Here is a 21753-nt window from a genome sequence, read left to right as displayed (position 1 = left end):
TCAACAAATGCAGATTATAGAAAATCTAAAATATACTATAAAATAAACATGAAAAATAATGAAAGGATAGAAGAAATAGAAACTATAATTTCAAAAGAAAACAAGACAATATGAAAAAAGAACAGTCTGATTTGACAAAGAGTTAACCCGAGCTTTCTGACCACAGGTCTGTGCTCTAATGATCCCGTGTTTTCCTGCCCACTTTCGTGCTGCAATCCACGTCCACTATTCTGATTTAGGAAATCATGGCCGCTATTCTAATTCAGGAAGTCTTGATGTCTTGAGTCAATGGAACAGCCTCATTGGTGTCCAGGATCCAAATCTTGCTTTTCCTTTGAATCTGTGCTTCATAATAAAGTAAGAACGTTCCTGTTAAATACTTATCTGAGCATATTTCTCCCCTGGATACAATACTTCCATAGCATACCATTGTTTTGAATGTATTTTGCAAGCCTCTTTGTGAGGTGCCCCTAACTGCTATTCAGCGTCATTTCCTACCACTTAGCCCTTTCCCATTCTATTGAGCCCTTTCTGGAGCACAGGGTGCTCTCTGCATCTCCTGGCCTTTGCTCCTCCTGTTCCCACAGATGTTAGCCTGGAAACCAGTTTGTCACAAGGGCCTGCTTTCCTCTCTTCACAGAGGCTTCCATGCTCTTCTCTTAAAATCGGATTTGCCATATTTAATTGTGAAGTCTGAGATCACTAGACAATACCTCTGTAATATCCAGGACAGTACGGACCTGTTAGTTATGTGGATGGCATTTGGCAGATCTTCCATAAATATTTGTGGAAAACACTAGACCATTCTTTTGCATCTCTTTAGCTCTTTCTCTGCTAATAAAAACTACTCATACTGAAGGGCCAGCCCAAACGAACACTTCTTTTTGAAATAGCAAGTGTTCCACCTCCAGTGTTCTCACCTTATCATTATTTATAAATGTCTTTATCTCCAGCTAAGTTGTAATCTACTATATTGGTGGTATGTGATAGGTTCTCAATCCACATTTAATGACTGGATATATAATCTAATGCCTAGAAACAATTAAATAACTGATATTGGGTCCTTACTAAGATGTCCATAAAGAAGATCATAAAAAACTAGTTTTCTTCAATTTTACTATAGAAGTAAATCTTTATGCTTTCAATTTGAACAACATATTTCACAATTTGATTATTCATCATTTGTCTCTTCTTATATCAACACCTTTGTCTCAAAAATAGACTACTCTTCTGTTGAAAAACTTATCTGCATACAGAAATGATTAGGTATTTCCATCAATCTTGGACACTGAAATTTCAAGAGAGTAAAAGGCATGTGGCTGTCTTCTGCTTTTCTAAGGAAAAACTGAATTCAACTGGGAAAAATATACATACCACAGTCCACTGGCACCTGTTTCTTTCATTAAAGTCTATTCGAACTCTGATAATTTGATAACCAAATGTAAGCTTTATAAAATAAAATATTTATTTTAATGAAAACATAACTTTACAAGTCAATATTTATGCATGAAACAGTAATTAAAATCTGATGAAAGATATCAAGGAAAAACTAAAATTTCATGATCACAGATAAGAAGACTCAATACTGTCAAGATATAAGTTCTTCCCAAACTGATCTGCAGATTTAACACAATCAAAATCAAAACCCTAGCAAATTTTTATGGATATTGACAAATCTATTCTAAAGTTGGTATCAAGAGGCAAAAAAACCCAAATGAGCAAACTTAGTACTGATGAACAAAATTGGAAGACTGACTTCAAGACATATTCTAACACCAGAGAAATAAAGATGCTGTGGTGTTGGTGAAAGACTAGATAAGCAGACCAGTGGAACAGCACAGAGAGTCATAAAATAGACCCACAAAAACACAGTCAACAGATCTTCGACAAAGGAAGAAGGGAAATACAGTGGAATGGAATGGTGCTGAACAAACCAGACATCCACCTGCAGGGGGAACATGAACTGAGACAAGGTCTTCATAAGAATTAACTCAAAAAGCTATAAAACTCCTAGAAGATAACATAGAAAATCTAGATGACCTTTGGCATAGCAATGACTTTTTAGATATAACACAAAAGGCCCATTCCATGAAGAAAATAATTGATGAGTTGGACTTTATTAAAATTAAAAAACTTCTGCCTTATGAAAGACAGTATCAAGAGAATGAGAAAAAAAGGTCACAGATTAAAAGAAAATGTATACAAAACACACATGTACTAAAAGATTGCTTTCTAAATGCACAAAGAGCTCTAGAAACTCAACAATAAGAAAATAAAAAACCAAGTTAAAAATGGGCAAAAGGCTAAAAAAGACACCTCTGTAAAGAATATATACTGATAGCAAATGAACTTTGAAAGATATTCAACATCATCTATCATCAGGGAATTATAAATTAAAACAATGAGGTATCACCACACCTATTTGAATGGCCCAAAGCCAAAACACCAACAACCCTGAAGCTAGTGAGGGTGTAAAATGATAGAAACTCACTAATTGCTGATGGAGATGCAAAATGGCACAGACAATTTGGAAGAGAGTGTGACAGTTTCTTACAAAGCTAAACATACTATTACCATGTGGTCCAGCCACTGTGTTCCTTGGTATTTATCCAAGTGAATTAAAAACTTACGTCCACATGTAAACCTGCACCAAGATGTTTATAGCAGCTCTATTCATAATTGTCAAAACTTGGAAGCAACCAAGATGACCTTCAGTAGGTGAATGGATAAATAAAATGTGGTGCATTCAGACAACAGAATATTATTCAGTGCTAAAAAGACATGCACTATCATGCTAAGCAAAGACATGGGAGAAATGTGAAATACATGTTACTAAGGGAAAGAGGCCAATATGAAAAGATTACATACTGTATGATTCCAACTATATAACATTCTGGAAAAGGCAAACTATGGGGACAGTAAAAAGATTAGTGGTTGCCAGGGATTAGAGAACGGGAGTGGATGTGTGGGCATAGCACAGAGAAATTTTAAGATGGTGGCACTATTCTATATGATACTGCAATGGTGGATACAAGTCATTATCATTTGTCAAAACCCACAAAATATATAACACCAGGAAACAGACCTTGGGTGATAATGATGTGTCCATGTTGGTTCATCAGTTGTAACAAATGCACCCCTCTGGTGGGGGGGGGGGGCGTCCACTGTGGAAGAGTGTGTGCATGGGTGGAAAGTTTTGGGGGATGGAAGTGTATGGGAACCCTCTGTACTTTCTGCTCAAATTCCCTAAAACTGGTCTAAAGCTTAACATTTATGGATTTAAAAAAGTGGTAGTTAAAATATCCGGGCTTAACTTAAGCTGTTCTTCAGTTGCAGGTTAATTAGAAATTAAAATTAAAATATTTATACAGCCCTTCTCTGCACATAATAAATAGTCTACAATAGACTTACAGGAGACTGAGAAAAGAACAAACTCCATTTGTTCCATTTATATTATTATTAAATTCATTTAAATAATGCAGCTTTAAAAATTGCTTCTTGAGTGATTAGGTGTATAAAATTTGGCACTAGTCCCTTGGATAGAATTGAGCTATTAATCTTGACTGTAGACTGCAAAATCCATAGGGAATCATGGAATCAGCCTCTAGTATGTCCCTACCCTTTCCAATAAGGGTTATTTAGATTTGTTTGCAAAATAAATGTTTACTGCCTGAATATAATTTTAAATATTTGAAAACTTGGTTTTATTTATTTAATTTTTCCCCAAAAGACTACTGACAGAATATAAAGCAAGTCAGACCAAGTGAAATTACATGTATAAGAAACAGTAAAATGACAAATTACATAAAGTTGGTGATTATTATGACAATTACAACCAGCATGATGATTACCTTAGCTCCAAAAGACACTGAAGTGATTAACTGGTAATATGGTAATTTTCTGTTATCTAAAATGATCCGTTTTCACTACATTTTCTGGGTTTACACCAGAGGGAGCCAGGAGGTCCTCATGGCATTTGAGCTGTAAAGAGTTTTGTTGCAAGCCTAACGTTAAATTATGAAAACAGTGTGATAGCAACACGATGGAAATGAGTGATTCCCATTTCACAGAAGGTGAAGTTGACGGTGGGGGTGACGTGAAAGCTGAAATAAGAATTCAAGCATCGCTACATCCAGTGATTTTGCTCAGGGTTCATAATAACATTTTTGCTGCATAATTTAAGCAGATCAGGGCATCTCAAAATTACTGCTAACACCACCATTGTGTTTTAGCCTAAACATGCCAACACTCACGAAAGCGCCTGATTGCTTTTGGGGACCCAGTAAGCAGGGTGGGGAGGCAACACCGCGGTTCCTATGAATAACATTTAGTGATCATTTGTAGTCGTGCAGACACTGTTAAGTAGTCTGATGTATCTTCACCTCTTCCATAGTGTTTGAGCTCTTTAGATCAATCAGCTCAAATTTTTGCTCTGAACACACTGAAATGTTTGGTTAAACTGACAAATTTGTGTGGTAAATACAACTGCCTGGCAGGAAGCTTTCTGTCTGTTTTAGTCAACGCTGAGAAATAAATCCAGCCAGAACCATTTGTACAGGAAGCTTTGAAAGTCAAATGGATACAAATGGATGAGCTATATGTTCTGCCCTTGGAGCTGTGGTCGAATGGCCTGGTGAATACAGACAGGCAGGCCACAGCTCTGGAGGGTCCAAAGGCACCCCCTGGCAAACAGAATGGGCAGATGCAGGTGGAACTCAGCAGGAACCATCGGTGTGTCGTGTGAAAGTGCGGACCAGGTCAAAGAGGCAGCCCAGAGACACCAGGCGGTTGCTCTGTGTTGATGTCCCACTGAAGGCAGCGCTCTAACACCAGAGGTGGCAAAGGTGGGGAGGGGTGAGGGCAGGTAAAGACATGCGATTAAGGCTTGTTTTTGAGCGTGGAGAATGACTGTGCACAACAACTTGGAAATACTTCCGTAACTCACCCATCTCTTTATTATTTATTACTTAAATACTTCATGAGCACATCTTCTTTGGAGAGGAATATTGGAGGCTGCTGGGGGAAGGTTGAGCCAGAGATATATTTAGGACCCCTAAACAAGTAAAAACAGCACAGAGGAGAATAGTGCAAGAAACCATGACCAGCTGACAACCTGTTAGGAGCACTGGGGAGTCTCCCCCATTGGCCAAGATGGAAGGAGTGGGGATTCTTACACTGAGTTGTGGAAAGCTACACATATTAATTGATTAAAGAAAAACCACCACCACCACCACCACCACCCCGCCAACAAATTGGGAGTGGGACCAGGGGGAGGCAGGTGCATGCACCATAGAAGTCAAAATGGCGCAAGGGGAGGTGCTGGACCGAAGAGGCCTGTTAGTCTAGCCTGGGGAATGAAGGGATTGGTGGGGAGATGGACCCACCTAAAGTATACAGAAGTTTGGGAAGTTGCTTAGTGATTTTGAGAAAGCACCTGGTCCGTCCCACAGCCAAGCTAACATAAGCCAAAGGGAACAAAGAAAGTGCTCTGTTACTTGTGATTTGTTCTTCCTCATGACCTGAACTCACCTCTTCTCTCCATGGGCCACGAGACCTTAGATGCCACATGGCCCATGGCCTCCAGGAGGAAGGCTCTCTCGCTCTCTCTTGCCCATCTGGTGATGCTTTGAGCCATGCACTCCCTTGCCGGGGAACAGGAGACCCTGTGACCCTGGCAGCCACATGGCCCATGGCCCTGCAGGTTCCACATGCAGCCTCCAGGAGGGACCCTGAAAGGGACAGCAGCTGGGAACAAGCTAAGACACCTGGACGGGGACTAAGGCTGCTTAGCAGCTGCCTAGGGGCTCCAAGGGACTGTCCTTTAAAATGGAGCAGACACTCAGGACAGTAACTTTTGTCTCAGCCTTGCTGAAGAGATGGGCTTAGAAACAGGAGTCCACTATTCTCACAGATCATACAACATCTGGATAAAGCCTGTTTCCTTTTGTACCAGTAATTTTCTCACGAATTTGGCTTCTATGGTGGCAGGCAGCTTCAGCCTCCATCTTTTGCTTGGTTATGAAAACTGAGAAAGGTACAAATGCAACCCTATGGGATTTTAAATAAGTGAGAAATTACTCTGGTTGATTAAAAGTGATTGCTAATATATAAATGACTAAATTGGTTCAGTTAATGAGAATGAAACTAAGTTCAACAGAGGCTAAAGCTATGCAGGGTAGAAGGGGTGTTTGAACTGAGAAGGATAATTTTTATACAATGAATGCAGTAACATATTTATATGGACTTTTATCTTTCCTAACACTTTCACCTCCCCTATTTTATTTTATGTAATCATCAAACAGTTCTAGGGCATAAGGAAGGGGAAATTATTAACCAATTTTACAATGGAAGAATAAGTTTCTTGTGATATCTAATGGCTGTCTTTTAAGAAAGTAGTAGGAAAATCCTATTTTGAACTATGGTCTTATCCCTCCGGGTATAACATGGGCTTTTATTTTGACCATGCAGTTCCTAGTAAAAATGGTTAAAGATGGGAGAAACTCTTAAAGATGTCTGTCCTTAGCAAGTGGGAATAGGATTTTTTTAGAAGGAACAAATTTACATTTCATTTTACACATTGCTGAACTGTTTGAGTTTTTTATTTTTTAGTAATTATATACTCCTTTTCTGATTAAAAATAAGATGAACTATTCAGAAAAAGAAAACACTTAATCAGAAAAGTAAGGACATAGACAATTTAAGATACACAGAAAGGGAAATGCTATATCCCATCAGTAATATAAAAAGACTACATTAAATGAATAGGTATGTCAGGTACAGGGAGAAGTGGGCAGAATAGCTTGATCCTGAGATATAGTTCTGGTCTATTTAGGGATGGATCATCTTCAATGCAGAATTAAATAAACATCCCCAAATAATACTCATCTACATCTACAGGCCAGACAAATATGCCTGTCCTCATGGAAAACTCTATCTCATATCATGTACAATAGTTGGGCATACTTGAAAAAGTCACCGAAAATACCTACCCATGGATAGCTTCTTTTTATCACAAGAATAAAAATATATGCCTACCTGCCTCACTACTACTAATAATAGCACCAATTGCTATGGTATTTTGCAATTTAAGAAACAGTGATATAACATTGAACACAATATATTGGAAATGTAACTACGTATTTGGAGAATATATATACACTTGTAAGTATAACTTTATGTAACCATTTTTACCAATTTAGTTAATTGCCTATAAAATTTTCATTATGTTTCTATTTTCTGAGTTAGTACAAAAATGAAAACAAAAAATCTATATATTATAACATATAAATGAAAGAATAAAAACCAAAATGGTATTCAAATAAAAGCCAGAGGTATAAAATAAAATAAAGAAAATAATCACAACAATAATAATAACTTGAATTCATACTCTTTGTCAGGCATTATACAAGTGTTCTAAATCCACTAATTTAAGTCTTCATGCAACTTTATAATATAGCTAGATAGAAGTACCATTATTCAAACTCAAACACTATATTTCAAAAATGTAATGACAATAATTGAAATAGTGGGTGACAATATGAATGATTAAATATGAATGCATGTAAAGTATTTCAAATTTGGTAGATATACAAAAAACACATGAGGCACTTATGTGCTATTAAAAGACAAACCTTAAAAAGTCTTTACCTATTACACAGAATAGTATTAAAACATGAAACAAAAAAATTACAAATAAAGTGGTGTATTTGTAAAAATGTAGAATTAGAAAACTAGTTAAAATAATGTAATAAACTTGACTACTAAAATCAGATTTTAAAAAGCCAGAAAGTCCATAGTCTAAACTCATTTTGAATATAAATCAAAAATCCTATATACTGGTAAACTGAAGTTCACTACATATTAGTATTTTCATATTATTATGATTAAAAATGTCTATGTTAAAGCAACAGTCTACATGGTTAGTAGCAAAATCCTAGAGGCAGTAAATACTTTTAAAATGTCAGATAAATGAAAATTATAAATATATGTAGAAGACAGTACAGTAAAATATTAATAGTAAATATCTTTGGATAATGAAGCTATGTGTGATTTTTTTTAATCTACTGGCTTGTATTTTCAAGTGTACCTATAATTAATGTGTATATACTTCTTTCATAATGACAAAACATTTTATTTTAAAAGAAAGCAAATATGAATTCATGCATACATATGCATATGTGTGTGCATGAGTGTGTATTTGTTCAAAACTATAATACTGTATCAGTCTTCAATTCCTGGACTTTGTTTTTATGAAAATGCCTACTTTTGGATTTACCCAAATAATGTCTTTTTTAACCATTAAGGAAATGCCAGAGTAATCTAGAGCTTCCATTTTATAAACTGTTTTGAATCTCATTTTCCATACACATATTTGTTCCTTATTATCCTTCTAGTTGGTGAAGCCTCTTATGGGGAATAACATCAATGGATGTACCACCAGGCATATGGGGTGGGGCAAAAGTAGGTTTACAGTTGTTTGTATAAAAATAATACAATAATTCGAAAATGAACCATGACATATACTCACAACTGTAACCCTACTTTTGCCCCATCCTGTATAAAAAAGTCCTATACTTTTTTTGTTGGCTGTAAAATTTCCTTCAAGCTTCAAGAGAGTCTTCCTAGGTATTCTTGAATTTGTTGAGCATGTCCATGTTCTATTAACTAATATCCTTCACGGACATAAATTTGATGTCCCCTTTTACCCATCATTTGTCAGAACTGAAAATTTCTCATCTGGTCTTACTATTTCATTCTTTTGGTCATTTCCACTAACCATTCGGGCTTCTCTGCTTTATAACCCTAATGGAATGAATGCACTGAATAGAATATGAACTGTACTCCAACTGCAAAACATTGTTAGTTCTGTAATTAGTTAAAGATTCAACAAAACTATATAGTACTGCTTTCCTCAATTTTATCATAATTATCTCCAGCATCTGGTTGACCTTTCGAACTGCCACTCTACACTTGACTCTCTTCAACGGAGAGATGACAGATTCAGATACCTTTTCTCTAGACGCAAGTAATAGAAAAAATTCATTTTATCAGCACAGTTTGGATTATATTTCCCCAGACATATTGCCTTATAACTTTCCACAGCTAAAACGTACCTGCTAGTTGTTTGCCTATTCACACAGCGTTTCATAATGTTCTAGCAGGACCCATCCATCTCATTCATTGGAGCAGCATCTAAGCCATCTGCAGACTGGAACACCTGTCTCAGTGCAGTCATAATGACCCATCTTCCTCCCCGGCATTCTTCCAGTCAATATAACTGGAATCATGGGGAAGCATTTTCTATTCTATTTTTGGCTCAGTCCAACCTCCTGTTCTGATCCTAATCCTGTGTACCAGAGGGGGATTACAAGAACTTGAGCAAGTGATACAAGTAAGAAGATCAAGTCCACCTAAATGCTGTCTAGTCCTACTCTGACTTCCTGCCCTGTTATCTACCTTGACGGTACTTCCTCATGACCAAGCCCCTCCTTATATTCCAATTTTAATAACAGGTCCATGTTTTGTGTGTGGCATGTTAATCCTACTTTTGTTGAGTTGGTTTGGTTTTTGAACATGAATGCGTTGCTTTACTCTTGTGAATTTCCTGTTTCCTTTGTTAATTGCCAGACTGGGGTCCTTTTCCGAAAGCAGGTGGTTAAAACTCATTTTGAAAGCTTATTTAGAAACCATGGCCTGGCCCCAAGCCTAGAAAGTCTGACCCAGTAGGACAGGGCAAGGCCAATGAATTTGCATTTCTAACAGGCTCACAAGGAATACCAATGTCACTGGCCTGGAGACCAAACTTTGAGAATTAGACACCATCCATGAATTCCTTCTGTGTTTTGCTTGCTGAAAGCCACCACTTAATGGACTGCCTTTCTGATCAGCTCACTTGGGTTGTCTTGGTGGGCTCTTTTACAGCTAAGGGCCCTATGCCTTCTTCTAACTATTGTATAACAAAGGCAAACAACACCAATTCTCATTCTGCTTCCTGAAATAAAGGTGAGGGTGAAGATGATAATGAAAATAACCATTACAACAGTAGTAATGATGATGAGCCTCAATTTCCTTATCTTCAAAGTAGAGATAAAAAACAGGAACTCCCTTACTGATCTTTTGAGATTGGTAAATAAAAAGCACATAACTTGGCACAATGCCTAGAACATAATGGGTGTGCATTGACCGTATCTACCTAATATAAATGTGGGTTATGAAAGCATCAATACTAATGATTATAACAACATCATTAATTGAACAGATTTATTGATTGTTTGATTAGTTTCTGGGGATATAATAGTGCACAAAACTGATAAACACTTTACTCTGGTGGAGACAAAAGCATTGAGAAAGTACATATATACTAATAAAAAACAAATTGTAACAAGTACTACAAGGAAAACAGTAAGAGGATGGTAGACTGGAGTAGCTGGAAGGCTGATTTAATCATAATGGACAAGGTCAAAGTCCATAAGATGGTGCTGTTTGCGATATGAGCAAGGGCGAGAGATTTACACAAAATATTTCAAGAGTAAAAGTTGTTTCGTTTGTTTAAGAAAAAGGGAGGAGGCCATTAAGAGTGGAGCCCAACTAATAGAGGAAGAGTGATGAAGTTAGAAAAATGAATGCTAGCTAAATCTCACAGTGGTTGGTAGGATTCGGTCAGAAGGTTTTAGTTTAATCTAAAAAAAGTTGAAGGACCTAGAGAACTTCTAGGCAGGGACATCCTATGTTGTGATTAACCTGTTAACAGGATCATTCTGGGTGAGACCGCATTACAGTCGGGAAAGACTGGAAAAAAAACAGGAGGTTAAGGCCTGCTCCTGGTAACTGGTGAACAACGTAGTTGGATTCAGAGTGGGGTAACTCAGGATGGAGAGAAGGTTGCAGATTTGAAATGCATTCTGGATGTTTAAGTGTAATGGATTTAATGTAAGGTACAAATTAAAAGGGCACAAAGCTGATGACAGGCTTTAATATATTGTAACCCTGAGGCCATATTCATTACACCAAACTCTATTTACTTATGTTGACAGTTTTCATATGTATTATATATGTGAATGATAAATAGTTCTTTCAATCTGAGGCTAGCTTAATTGTAAGTACTTATTTTTCTGGGTGATTTTCTTAATAACTTACAATGTTAACATCTTTCATAATCATTGGTAAAGTATAAATAACGATAGCATACTTTATAAGCTCCCTCAAGAAAGCCTGCAATATTTTCAGCTCAAGTTATTTTTAAAATCATAATAGCTAATATTTACTGAATGCTTCATAAGTACCAGACCTTGGTTTCCATCTACATCCCTACACTGCACACCCCAAACCAGCAACCTTACTCACCTCCTCTCGCTTCTAGAACTTCGTTTCAGTGATCCTATATGTTATGATAAATCGTGCTGCTCTGCTTAGTTCTACTATTCTCACAGCCACCTCTAGTATACTGCTTTATCACAGTTTCTTTCTCCTTGAGTTTCCCTGAAATGTTCAGCGATAGCAAGAACTCTCCCACTGAGGACAAGATCTGAATGAGACTTGTTCTGAGTTTGAGAATTTATGGAGGATGCATCTTCACACACACATAATGACAAGAGTGAAAACAAAGCTACTTGCCGAGTATCCGCTCTGTTCCAGACACTGTACCAGAGTGACACTGAGCATGCATTATATCTCTTAGGCCAATCTTTATAACAAGACTACAGGGTGGGTGCCATTGGTCCATTGCACAGATGATGCTTAGAGACTGAGTGATACAGTCATGGCCGGTTGCCAGGAACACCCTCAAGTGTGAAGTGGTACCCCACTTAAAGATGTAGGCAGAGAAGTAAGAGGATGGAAGGAGGTGTGGATAGAACGAAGGGTGAGAATCATAATTATACAATGCTCCAGATTTTAGGGGAGCTGGTGATAAGCATGAAGTGTCCATAAAGTATTCAGCCTAAGAGAAGAAAACCAAGCAGTTTGCTGCAGAAGTGAAAAGGGGGAACTCACCCACTTCCCTCTTTATATGGATGAGAGTGAAGAGGCGATGAGGAGAAAAACTCACTCACTGATATGTTCTTCTGAGGCCAGAATTTCCCTTATTATTATTATATTATTGTTTTAAAAATCAAACAAGGAACACGTTCCTCCTCTCACTCTACTTTCCTGCATATATCTGCATAATGACCTTGTGAGTCTTAATTCCCAAGGCATTTTGCAAGCTAAATTACCATGCCAATGGAGAAACAAAAATTACTTGTACAGTCCTCACTTCTATAGGGGAAACCTTCCTTTAAGATTCACACACACACACACACACACACACACACACACACACACACTGTAATTCCCCAGCTCATTTAAAATTTCTTTTGTTTTCATGCACTATAAATCGGTGATAAAATGTTATTACTGAGCATTCGGCAGCGGAATTCACTGACTACTTTTCGAATGTCAGTAAGAACATACCAAGGGAAAATTGAATTATATGATATAATCACAGGCTAATTATTTTCTGTGCTGGTCCTCTACAGAAGCAGTGGATGCAAACTCACAAATACCACATTTATTTTTCTTAGCAGGAGGGAAGCACTAGGCTGTGATTAAAATGGCATCCTGCTTCTTCTTACAGAATGTGTAATGGATCTGAACTGCAAGAATAAAAAACTGACTACACCCATTAACCGTGGTCAAAATCCCATTTTAATTGGGTAGGCAGTTTTCACAGACGTGTATGCATGGCATTGAGATTACATATAAGCCAAATGGGTGAAGCTACACTGCCGAAAACTGGACAGTCTTCACCTGAAGCCTTCGCTCCGCCTTTGAATACAATAGATCTCACACTGTTTCAGAAAGAAATGTTTTAACTCTTCAGCCTTTGCTAATTAAACACAGCATTTCCCTCTTTGAGATTCTGGAAACTCCTTTAGTATGTACCTGTTTAACTTTGTCTGATTCGACATTTCCCAAACTGAGGTAACCACAGAGAATTTTTGTTTTGTTTGTTGTGTGTTTCTTTCATTTTTAAGGAATACCTAATAATAAAAATGCAGTTCCAGGAATGCTGGTGAACAAGATGGTATTGCTTTCATCTTTATGAGGTCATGCATTTGCTCTACCTTTAATCTTGCCCATTTTATTCATACCAAACATGTACCTACCATCTATTTCACAAGGAATATCAACCAAAATATTTCTGTTAAAATTTAGAACATTATGTTATATGTTAACTGCAGTGTAGTTAAAACTTCAAGCACAAAAGCAGCTTTTCGGAACCACTAGAACATGGGTAAAATGAGAAAGACTTGAGGTCTGAGCATTGTGTACAAAGATTTACTTTTTGTCACAAGAAGGGCTAAATAAATGAGACAATTTTTTTTCATACACTAAAATTCAGCATTCAGGATGAAATCCAAATTAAATTCTGCAAGAGAAAAATCTGCATTTCTTACATATTTCTTAAATGCATAATTCCTGCCAACTAGTATGCAAAATACTGTAGACGTGAGAATGACTCAGATACAGCTCCTCCCCTTGTGAAACTGATTTCGTTTCTATGTGATTACAGCTCATCGTATAAATTTCTATGGAAACTGCCTAACCAACGTGTTAAGTGTTAATAGCAGAATTAACGAGAAATTATGGAAGCACAGAACAGGGAAGAAGGCTACTACAGGGGTGCACATCATGTAAGATAATAACAATTAAAGAGAAGTTTGCACACACAAAGCAGTTTCAACTTAGGAGAACAAGGCATACACACGCACACACACACACACAGTCTTTGTGAACTGAAACATTCTCACATGCATGCACATGTGTGCGCGCACACACACACACACAGTCTTTGTGAACTGAAACATTGGGAGCTCATGTTGCTCTTAGCATTTCCTCTATGTGATATTCCAATTAGCCTGTTCCTAGGAAAGTAGTATTCCTCACCCCACAGCATATCCCTATAAAAAGTCATTACAACTCAATAATGAAAAGACAAGTAACCCAATTAAACATGGGCAAAACATCAGAATAGACATTTCTTCAACAAAGATACACAAAGGACCAATAAACCCACTTAAGAGACCCAGTCTCATCAGTCATCAGGTAAATGCCAATCAAACCCACAATGAGATGCCGCCTCTCACTCACTAGGATGGCTAGGATGAAAGAAAGGTAGCAATAACAAGTGGTGGTAAGGATATAGAGAAATATTGGGTTGGCCAAAAAGACCGTTTACATTTTTGTTTTCATTTTCACCAATAACTTTATTGATTTGGATATTTTGAGTATGTTGGCTATCTCGGGCTATTGGCTTCTAGTGGGTAGAGGCCAGGGGTGCTGTTAAACACCTTCCAATGCATGAGACAGCCTCACAGCAAAGAATGATTTGGCCAAAATGTCAGTTGTACCAAGAAACGTGGCAAACCACTTTTGGTTTGTTCTATCAGCACCTTCTCCATACACTGCACAAATCTTTTTTGTGTGTTTCAGTTTTTACCCTTCTGGATATAATAAAGCATAATATGCCAAAAATATTGAGTGTTTTCTTCTATCATCAATATTAAAATGGCTGCGCAAAAGTTCACTAATTTTGATAAGGTTTTTTAAATGCATGCTGACATGACAGCTGTCACAATATAGTCTAACAGAATTGTTTAAGTGAAGTTAAAGACGGCTAAGCACTACTACAGCCATCATATGGAAAAAACATAACAGACTTTTTAGCCAATCCAATAGAAATATCCATATATTATTTATACCACATAAAATGGTATAATCACTTTATAAAACTGGTAGGTTCATAACAAACATAGTTACTATATGACTGAGAAGCTCCACTTCCAGGTATTTACCCAATATAAGTGAACACATAGATCCACACAAAAACTTGTACAGAAGTATTTATAGAGAATTATTCATAGTAGGCCAAAAGAGGAAGACAATCCTAATGCTCACCAACCAATGAATGAACAAATAAAATATGGTGTATTTATACAATGGAATATTTTGGCCACAGAAAGGAGTGAAATACTACAACAAGAATGAACCTTGACAACATTATGCTAAGTTAAAAGAAATAAGTCCCAAGATGCAATATACTATAAGATTTCCTTTACATGAAATGCCCAGAATAAGGAGATCTACAGAGACAGGAAGTAGATTGGCGGTGGCTTAGGGAGGGGGGTGAAGAGGGAGACGTGGAAGTGACAGCTAAAGAGGAGAGGGTTACTTTCTTAGGTGTGAAGGTGTTAAGAAATTGGCTGTGTTGGATACGGTTGCACACGTCTGTGTTGATACTGAAAACCAGTAAGTCATACACTTTAAGTGCAACACTGTATAGTGTGTGAATTACAGTGAATGGAATCTCAATAAAGCTGATTTTCCCCCCAAAGATTTAGACAACAGAATTATTGCATTTTTAGTACATATTTGTTGATTGTGTGAATAAATGAATCAAACAATGCATAGATAGAAACTCTAAATGCTTTAATAGAGTCCACATTTTAAGGCATGTTTTCAAGTTGGTGTTTTCTGCCCTTAGGGACACGGCCACCAATAGTGGTAGGAGCCTTGGTCAAATGGTATGAATTGCAGGTGTACGAATATCAGGTACATGCTGATGATTTCCTGCTCATATATACTATATTATACAATAGGTGAATCTATACCTTACTATGTCAAAATAGTAAAATGCTTATACCTTCACATACTAAATATCGACAATTCTTAAAATGTCTATTAAAATATCATCCTTTGCTCCCTAGTCTTTGAAAACTAGCAAGTACAACTGACACTCGCTCCTGCCAACTTTAATTAAAACGCTTCTGTCTGATTTAGCTCGGTGCTCTCACAGTCAGACTCCTCCCGGGATGACGTGTGCTTCCAGTACGTGAGCAGAGCTTTGGCACGAAATGCCCTTTTGGGCAGCTTTGCCCCACTGTCAGCAGTTTCCCTCCTTCTAAACCACAGATGGTCAATTCACCTTGCTGGGATTGTTAGTGCTAATTAAAATCATAGCCTTCGATTGCCTTTTTAATGCTCTGAATTAGTACATAGCCTTTGCCTTTCCCTCTGGGGCCTCTACTTCCTTCCTTGTCTATCCAAGAAAGGAAAAAAAATAGGTTCATAACTATCTCAAGGATAAATGTAAAACACTGCTCAAATTGTTTTCTGCAATGGAAGAGGGGAAAAGAGTAGAGGCTCACATAGTAGGGCTTCAAATAAACTCTTGTGTAATGAGTAAATAAATCCTACCCTAATCCAACTAGTATTCCCACAATTGAGTGTAATTGCTATTGCAATACAAATCATTTTACTACTAACAGCCTGAACCTACTATATATATGAATTCAACAGAACCTTTCAAATATTTTTTTGGCTAGAACTTTTGCATACTCTTATATGGCTATAATCTCAGGTGAGGAATGTAACTATAATAAGAAATCAACAAAGTGAGGGAAAGAAGCACCTCATAAACAGTTTGGAATTGTCAAAATTTAATTCTGCTTTATCTTATGCACTTGCATCCTTTATTTGTGATCATATCCCTACATGAAAAAATTCATAACTAATTCCAGTATGACCCATTTGGCAATTACCTCGTAAAGGATAATCAATATAAACTTACCTAAGGCAGTGCTTTTATGAATATGATCATTAAATGTGATGGGTGAGGGGTCACTGCTAATCGAGCCCAGTTACAGACAGACATAAAATGTAAGGACTGCTACTAAGGCAGAAGCAGTGATGTACATTCAGGGAAGCTGCATTCAAACAGAGTGGCAAATTGTAACGGTAGTATAATTATTGCTAATATACTTCCCCATTGTAGCTGATGTTTCCATACAACTGACCTAGAATCCTTTTAACAATGCAGTGCATAGAACAGACACTCTTTCTATGGGGACATTAGTCTGCTTGAGTTACTATAAGAAAATCCCTCATTCTGGGTGGCTCAGACAACGCAAATTTATTTTTCAAAGCTCTGGAGGCAGGAAGTCTAAGACCCTGGCTCCAGTGGCGTGGGTTTCTGGAGAGACATCTCTCTTGACTGGCAGACTGTGCCTTGTCTCTGTGTACTCACATGTCTTGTTGTTTGTGTGCCTGAATGAGAGGGAGCACGCTATGATGTCTCTTCCCCTTCTTATAAAGACATCATTTCTGTCAGATTAGAGTCCCACTCTTGTGACATCATTTAACTTTAATTACCTCCTTAAAGGTCCTGTCTCAAATACAGTCACATTGGCAATTAAGGCTTCAGTGTATGAATGTGGAGGGACAATTCGGTCTATAACATTGCTCTATGAGAAAACCATGTGTCTCTATGAAGAGCTTATAAAATATTGTAATAGAAGGTTGGATAACTTATGTATGATGTACATACAACTGTGTTTCTTATGTTTAAAACTCAGATGATCCAGAGAAGAAACCAAGGGTTTGAGTGGCCATGATGAACATGAATGGCATCTCTTTTTAAGTTTCTTACAGCCTAGTTGGGAAGAAAAGGGAACCCTAGTACTCAGTCGGTGGGAATGCAGATTGGTGCAGCCGCTGTGGAAGACAGTATGGGATTGCCCTAGGAAACTAAAAATGGAACTGCCTTTTGATCCAGTGATTCCACTGCTGGGATTATACCCAAAGAATCCTGAAACACCTATTAAACAGAATTTATATAAACAGAATCCTGAAACTGTGGTACATTTACACAATGGAATACTACACAGCAGAAAGGAAGAAGGAACTCCTACCATTCGCAACAGCATGGGTGGAACTAGAGAGCATTATGCTAAGTGAAATAAGCCAGGTGGTGAAAGACAAATACCATATTATCCCACCTAGAAGTAGAAACCAATCAACACGACAAATAAATGAACAAAAAAGAACCAGAGACATGGAAATAAAGAACAAACGGACAGGGATCGGAGGAGATGGGGAAGGTGGGTAATAGGGGAAGGAAGGAGAAGGGTCAAGGAACTTGTGCAAAGGACCCACGGACAAGGACAACGGGGCAGGAAATGTGTTTGGGAGAGGGGGCTGAACTGGGCAGGGGAGAACAACAGTGGGAAAAATGGGAACGACTGTAACTGAACAATAACAAATAAATAAATACAATTTCAACATCAAAATGATCAAAATAAATTAAAATACTGAGATGATTATTCTTACACATACATATCTTTGTCGTTTATTTGGTTATAACTTAAGGAAAAATTTCACAGAAATGCTTATACTTTCACTAGCAGGGCAAGAAGTTGCCTATAGTCATAAGAGCACATTCTTTCCCAACCACCAATATTTGCATATCTGACAATTTCATAAAATGGAGTCTCTTTTTTTTTCTAATTTACATTCCTATTAAATTCAGATTTCTTCTTATGGTTTTAATATACACTGGCATTTTTGTGAGTTGGTTACCAATGTTTTTTGACCTTTATACTTTTATTGAAATAGTCACCCTTATTTTGTTGATTTGTAGGAACTGTTTATAGAGGAAGAATAGTAACTATGCTGTGTATGCTCTACATGTATGTTTTGTGGTCGTTGTTTTTTATTTTTTTTATTTTTTTAAAACCATGCTTTATGTGATTTCTATTCTTTTTTTAAAGATTTTATTTATTTATTTTTAGAGAGGGAAGGGAGGGAGAAACAGAGAGAGAGAGAAACATCAATGTGCAGTTGCTGGGGGCCATGGCCTGCAACCCAGGCATGTACCCTGACTGGGAATCAGACCTGCAACACTTTGGTTCGCAGCCCACGCTCAATCCACTGAGCTACGCCAGCCAGGGCTTGTTTTTTATTTTTTGTTGAGTGCCAAGTCTTTTGTTTATGGCTGCTGGCTTTGTTGCCTTAGACTTATATTTCTGTTCTAAATGGACCACACTATTTCCAAAAGTCTGGATATAATTACATGTTTAATGTGTAAATTAGAATCAGTGTTACTTTTTAAAAATAAATGGAGCTGTGATTATATCTTGAATCTTTTGGGAGAAAGAGTCCTCTTGGTAACTGGGTATATTTTAAAGATTTTCGCATAGCCCTAGTACAATTTATAACTATGGTAGAAGGCATAATTTAATTCAAGACATAGTTATAATACTGTTTTAACTATTCTACCCGGGTTTTAAAATGAATGTTGATATAATAAAATTTTTGGTATAGTCTTTGAATATTCATTCTTATATACATTTGAGCTCATCTTGCAGGATGGGATTTACTGTATATGGAAAATAGAATTTTTTAATTTTTTTTAAAGTAGAAGATTAGAAAATAATGTCATTATGGGTGTTATTTAAATTTAGTTTTACTTTTTAAGAGCTTAAGCATAGTTTAAATTCTTCATAAGATAAAATTTTACAAGAAATCTAAGCTTGGGCTTATCGGCCTTAATCATGCATTTCATCAGACTCGTGTTTTTCATTTCAACTTCTGGTCCTTTCTTGCCTTTAGACTTGTTTTGAATGTGAACTTGCATGAACTAACAGAATTTTCAAGTAGGATATTATTATGTAAATGACAAGATAAAGAGAAATGCTGTGGTCTTCCCGAAGCATTTCAGAGCTAGTATACATTAAAAATAATTTAAAACATTTACATATAGAATGAAAATTGAAAGTTCGATAATAATTAAACCCCTTGGAGAAGTTACATTAGAAAAGATTATAGTCAACCTTGTCTAGAATAAGTAAACTACAAATACCTTTATGGAAGTATTCTAAATAATAACCACTTATGTTAATGATTCTGACCTCATAGAACAGCCATCAATATGGTATCCTGGACATATTTTGAGTACCTGCACCACCACACTAGGTCCTGGGAAGACTATCACAGGCTTGAAGTCTGGCTTCCATGGGATTTCAGTGTAGTTACAAATTTATACAATCAGTTGCTCTAATGCCTTGAGAAGAATTTTTTTCATATTGCATGTACACTTAGAATCTGTGAAGCTGTGGCAAGGTGATAGTCTCTGCCCTCAGAAAAGACAGAGCCGACAGCAGTGGTGGTAGCAGGATGGGTCCCGAAGAAGCGGGCACACAGCCAGGCTCTCTGATACTGCTGCCAGCTCCCACTGGGTTTCAATCCCCAGCCCCGTGATGAGCTGAAGAACAGTGGTCTGTCCATTCTTATTTTCTAAAATGCTCAGCTTTCTGGCTCAAGACTTATAATCACTATTTCTGAAAATATATCCATTTTCCCTTTATCTACTCGTCTGTATCTCATGCACACTTCGGTACTACAGCGAGACAACCCCTGATTAACATTCAGGAGATTTGCCACTGCCTTAGGTCTAGATTGATTCATGGTCTGAGTCGATGCATAAATGACAACTTTAAAACAGTATTTGATCTTTAACCAATGAAGTGCCCAACCTTGGACATACTCTGTGCACTGCTCATACCGCACAGAAGGTAGGCGGAGAGTTCACTTTTCAGTAGAAGCCATAGAGCTAACATCCATGAGAAGATGAAACCATTTTTTAACCTTCCAGAAAGGATTCTAGAATCATTTTAAAAGAGGTCTGCAGCAATCTATTCAATATACTGTTACAAATTGACCTTTGTGTGTAGGTTTTCTCAGTTCTTTGCCTTGTCAACTTTCTAGAGAAATGTTGGCTAGAATTGGCACAAACCGACTTTGCAGGAGACAGACAAGTCTGCTAGGTCAGCCCTTTGCACATAACTGAAGACTTGAAACCAAAGCTGAGACTTCAGCCTACTGTCCACGGCATGAGTGGCACATATCACGTGGTACTTGCATTTCTCCTTCTCCCAAGTCTCAGAACTCACAATTCATAAATATATATACAGAACTTATATTTATAAACAGAACTTATATATATATATATATGTGTGTGTGTGTATATATATATATTTGTCTTAGATACCAATGAAGCATTACATGTCTAAATATTGTACTCTCATTTGATACATAATTTGCATGCATTTGCAGTTAGAGGTTTACCTTTGATTACTATAAATTCTAGTTCATCCCATAACTGTATTTGCCTTGTGATCAGTAATACACATTCCAAGATAATTTCTACTGTACTTCGATGTCACAAATGTAAAAGTTCTTTGTTTCACCAAAAACTTCCAAATAAAATAAAAGTAGATGAAATTGTTGCCATTTTCAAGACAGATGATATTTTAGTTAGAAGAATGTCATCTCTGAAACCAAAGAATTAAAATCCTTTGCCTATTTTTAGTTCAATATTTATGGTTTGACCAAAGAACAAACAACGCCATTGCCTCTCCCGTCATATGCATTATTACTTTGTTCACAGATGAAAGCATTTTAAATCCTAAAAGAAAAGTGGATGGCACAAAAATATCATGATAGGGGCTAGCAGATATAATCAGTGTACCAAACCTTCTCATTTTTACTGAATAAATTTAAAAGAGTTTATGATTTTTCCTTGACTCTTTAAAAGGTAAAAAGATTTATTCCAGAGGAAAAATAATCCAATGACTGGTAGACAACTTTTTGTTGTTACAGGAAGAAATCAATTGAAATTCAAATGTTAATATGTTTTCTCCAAACTACATAATTCAAATAAAACTGGCTAAAAGAAATCTGGAACAGATGATAAAATATGTATGTGTATGAGTGCCTATCACATATAAGAATGATTAATTTGCAATGATAGCCAGTAGACACTGCCTTTCTGAATAATATGAATCCATCTGTGGTCCTTCAGTTAGATTTTTGCTATGCAAGTTTTCTCTAGATGTATTTGATTTTAATGGTTGATGTTCAAGATAAAACATCTAC

The 21753-nt window shown here is 36.9% G+C and overlaps 1 protein-coding gene across 1 annotated transcript in view; it reads right to left on the bottom strand.

The window, feature by feature from the left end:
- Positions 1–21753, bottom strand: part of DCC (DCC netrin 1 receptor) — a 668131-nt gene that overhangs the window by 496998 nt on the left and 149380 nt on the right. The window lies entirely within an intron of this gene.

This window comes from Phyllostomus hastatus, unplaced genomic scaffold (assembly GCF_019186645.2).
Source record: "Phyllostomus hastatus isolate PE091 unplaced genomic scaffold, TTU_PhHast_1.1 phas_contig_80, whole genome shotgun sequence".
Classification (NCBI taxonomy): Eukaryota; Metazoa; Chordata; class Mammalia; order Chiroptera; family Phyllostomidae; genus Phyllostomus; species Phyllostomus hastatus.
The sequence above is the reverse complement of the archived record's forward strand: the minus strand, read 5'-3'. Positions and strand labels throughout refer to the sequence as shown.